A 4,706-nucleotide genomic window follows, 5' to 3' on the forward strand; every position below is an offset into this window, starting at 1 on the left:
TATTTTAAAACACTTTAGAAACTTTATTTAAAAAATATTAAAACCATTCTTAGTTGCGGGTGGTACAAAAAACAGGGAGCAGGCTGGTTTTGGCCTTACTTTGGTAGTTTGCTGACCTCTGTTCTAGTCTACTGCCTCTTTGCTAAAAGGTAGGAAGTCTTCTGGAGTTATGATTGTTCATGGCTTTAATCAGAGTTCTTAAATCTTTCACAATTGTTTTTCTTTACAAATTGTACAAATAGTTCTCCTGGTTCTGCTACCTTTACTCTACATCAGTTCAAGCAAGTTTTCCTGGTTGTTTTTCTGAATCCATCTCATGCACTATTTCTTGTAGCATAATAATATTCTATTACATAATTTATTCAGCCATTCCCCAATTGATGAACACTCATATTATTTCTAGTTCTTTACTACAACAAAAAGTGTTGCTATAAATATTTTTGCAAATATGGGTCCTTTCCCTCTCTCATTGATATCTTTTGGGCATATGCCTAGTAGTGGTATTGCTGGTTCAAAGGGTATACACAATTTAGCAAATTGGAAACTATAGTTAGAAATTGCTTTCCAGAATGGTTGGAACAATTTACAGCTCCATTAACAATTGTATTAGTGAGCCCATTTTCCCACATCCGTTCCAACAATTGCCATTTTGCTTTTTTTGTCATCTTTGCCAATCTGATGGGTATAAGATGGAAACATGGGGTAGTTTGAACATGCATGTTTCTTATTATTTGTGATTAGAAGTATTTTTCCATATAGGTGTTGATAGTTTGCATCTCTTCATTTAAGAAATGCCTATTCATATATTTTGTCCATTTATTGTGGAATGACTCTTGTCCTTATATATTTGTATCAATTCCCTATATATCTTGGAAATCAGACTTTTACCAGAGAGTCTCTTCTTTTCCATTCATATATAGGCATACTTTGTTTTACTGTGTTTTGCTTCATTGCACTTTACTAATATCACCAGTTTTTACAAATTGAAAGTTTGTGGCAACTGTCTGTTGAGCTAATCTATTGGCACCATTTTTTCTAACAGCATGTGCTAACGTTATGTCTCTGTGTCACACTTGGTAATTCTTGTAATATTTCAAACTTTTTCATTGTTATTAATATCTGTTATGGTGATCTGTAATCAGTTTGCTTTGATGTTACTATTGTAATTGCTTTAGGGCTCCACAAACCATGACCATATGAACTTAATTGAGAAATGTTGTAGGTGTTCTGACTACATTACCAACTGGTCATTCCCTGTCTTTCTTCCTTTTCTCAGGCCTCCCTATTTCCTGAGAGATAACAATATTAAAATTAGGCCAATTAATAACTCTATAATAGCCTCTAAGTGTTCAAGTGAAAGAAAAAGTCAATTGGCAAACTTCATTGTTGTCTTATTTTAAGAAATTGCCATAACCACCCCAACCTTCAGCAATCACCACCCTGATCAGTCAGCAGCCATCAACATTGAGGCAAGACACTCTACCAGCAGAATGATTATGATTTGTTGAAAGCTCAGACGATGGTTAGCATTTTTTTTAGCAATAAAGTACTTTTAAAATAAAGTACATCCTTTGTCTTTTTTTTAAGACACAATACTACTGAGCATTTAATAGATGACAGTATAGTGTAAAAAAGATAGCTTTTATATGCAGTAGGAAACAAAAAACTTATATTTGTTTCATGAGATATTTACATTATTGGGATGGTCTGGAACCAAACACACAATATCTCCAAACTATGTCTCTACTCCTTTAGTAATCCTCAAGAGATACAATATTCCATTTCTTTCTCTAGAGTTGGTAGTCTTTCCAAAAAATTTTCAACTCATTGGTGGTAGTGGGGAAGTATTAGTTTTGTTGCTTTGTTTTTAGGGTAAAGAGACTGAAATTTGGAGAATTTTTAAAAAGATGAAATAATATTTTAATGCATTAAACATCATATTAAACATTTAAACATAAAATATTTTAAACAATTAAGTCCCTCCATTTGTTAGGAATCTAAAAATGTAATATGTGTAATTTGGTTTGTTCATGCAATTACTGTGTTTGGCGATGTTAAGAAACGGAGAGGCACACTGAAAAACTGGAACATGCTGTGGAGGAAGAAATGCTTTGTGCCCTTAATTCTTACTTTTTCTTACTTCACATCTCAACTCTCCCCACCTCATGTATTTTACCTAGGTTTTATCTAAAGCAGTCTTTGAGTATAAGGGAGTTAAAAGGAAATCACCAGATGATGTAACTCCAGTCAACCAACAGGAAACTTGGGTTACAAGATAATTGTCTTCAAGTTCAAGGGGTCATGATAGCTACCTTCAAGTATTTCAAAGCCGAGATTTAGAAAAGTAATTAAATTTGTTTCTGCCTGGTTGTCTCTGGTAGCCTCACAGGGCAAAATCAGGGACAGGAGGTGAAAGTTGCAAAAGTGCCAAATTTAGGCTTGGCACTAGGAAACATTTCAGAGTTGTTCTAAAGTGGAATTGGACTGACCTGGGAAGCAGTGACCTCCTTCTTGGAGATTTTCAAGGAGAGGGGGATTGTGACTGTGATAAAAGGGATTCTTGTTCAGAATTGGACTAGAAAGACTCCGAGGTCCCTAGCCACTCTGAGATTCATCCTTCGATTCTGTGAAAGTCATTTGCTTCATAGGACACACTGGCTGAGGGGTCAGAGGATTTGGGGTCCCACTCCCATCTCTGCCTACTACTCCTTGTGACCTTGGGGACGTCATTTAAGTCAAGGCAAGAAGCACCAGTTTAACGGTTACTGTGTGCCAGGGTAGAACTGGGTTTCTGTTCCCAAGGAACTAAAAAGTTAATAAAAGCAACCTCTCCGATTTCCTCATCAGTAAAAGGAGGAGAACTGGACTTGGCCTGGAAGTCACATTTCTGCCCTAGACCTAAGACCCGGGTGAGGCGAGGCAAGCACACTGTGGATGGAGAGGTGGCGTAAAACAGCGCATGCGCGGTCCAGGGCCCCTAACTGCTGCGGGCTGCTCAGAAGGGTTGGGAGTTGGGGGCCGGGGTGGGGGGAAGGGTGATTGTTGCGCGAGGCCTGTGGTGGAATTTCGAACGTCAACAGCCCTCTCTCCCGCCCCATCCTCATTATTATTGTCCCCTAGTGAGAGCAGGGCTGTGGTCTTCGAGTCTGCTGTAGAGCCTGCCCCGGGGGAGAGAAAAGAGGCAACACAGCAGAAGTCTCAGTGACGCTGTTGACCTAAGTTCCCCAGAGGCTGCTGGGTAATAGCCCTGCTTCCTCCCCTCCCCCCTTCCCTCCACCCCATACCCCTCCCATCCCTCCCACCCCTCCCCTCCCATGCTTCCTCCCATGCTCTCAGTATAGTCCCGTTGGGGTTGAATGTGAGAAAGGAAGTGGAGGTGAAAGGGAGGGGATGAAAGGAGAGGGGAGAAAGGAGGAAGTGTTTGAGGCAGGGGAATGAAGAGGAAGAGAAGACTTGGAGAGGACCTTGAAGAGGGGAGGAGTGTTGTCCAATAGTTTAGCATCCCTTGACCCACATGGAGTCAGGAAGACCCAGGTTCAAGTCCTGCCCCTGACTCATTTTGACTGTGTGACCTTGGGCCAATCATATAATCTCTTCAGGGGCACAGGCAGTATTCTGAAATTAGAAATTGTAGATTGTAGAAATATTGTAGAAAATTTTCTACAATTATAAATTGTAAAAATTTTTAGCATTTACAGATCTGAGATGATAAACTGATAGGAGAAATTTCCTCAAAGGAGTGCCCTGGAGAATAATCATCATAATAACAACTAATATTTATATAGCGCTTACTATGTGCTAGGCCCTTTGTAATTATTATCTCATTTGATCCCACAATAACCCTGGGAGGTAGGTGCTGTTATTATTCCCATTTTACAGATGAGGAAACCAAGTCAAAGAGAGATTAAGTGACTTGCCTAGGCTCACACAGCCAGTAAGTGTCTGAGGCTGGACTGGAAATCTTTTTGGACTCCAGGCTCATTGACTACCTATGATCACTGGGCCAAACTCCCTACTCTGCCTCTCCCTACTGGAGTCCATTCTCCCCTCAGCTGACATATTGATCTTCCTAAAGCACAAATCTAACTATCTCTAATTAGACTCCTTCCATGATCCCTGATAATGATAGGGTTTAGAGGGGATACATTATCCTGGTTTTGTCCCTTACCATTGTTCATGTTTACCTTTTTATTTTATTTTTCTTTTAACTCTTGTGTTTGAACTACAGAACTTCAATGCAGTCCTGGTCTTTTCATATGGAATGCTAGGAGATCCTCTAAAGGATCATTAAAGGTCCATTTTTTTCTCTTCTCCAGGGTTATACTAATTTTTTTTTTTCTGGGTAGGATATTCTTGGTTGTAAACCTGTGTCCTTTGCCTTCTGGAATATCAAATTCCAAGCTCTCCACTTCTTTATGCTGGTGGCTGCTAAATCATGTGTGATACTGACTTTGGCTCTTTTGTACTTGAATTCTTTTTTTTTTTTTTCCTGGCTGCTTGTAGTATTTTTTATTTGGCCTGGAAACTGGATTTTGGCTATGATGTTTCTTGAAGTTTTCATTTTGGGATTTCTTTCAGGAGGTGACCTGTGAATTCTTTCTGTTTCTGCTTTGCCTTCTGGTTCTAAGAGATCTGGGAAGCTTTCTTTAGAGATTTCTGGAATAGGATATCTAGGCTTTTTTTTTTTTTTTTTTTTTTTTTTCTTT

At 39.1% G+C, this 4,706-nt stretch overlaps 1 pseudogene; it reads right to left on the reverse strand.

The window, feature by feature from the left end:
• LOC114053360 overlaps nucleotides 1-2,730 on the reverse strand; it is an 11,150-nt pseudogene extending 8,420 nt beyond the window's left edge.
• Nucleotides 2,731-4,706: the final 1,976 nt, after the last annotated feature.

Source organism: Vombatus ursinus, unplaced genomic scaffold (assembly GCF_900497805.2).
Source record: "Vombatus ursinus unplaced genomic scaffold, bare-nosed wombat genome assembly UNPS02014811.1, whole genome shotgun sequence".
NCBI classification, from domain to species: Eukaryota; Metazoa; Chordata; class Mammalia; order Diprotodontia; family Vombatidae; genus Vombatus; species Vombatus ursinus.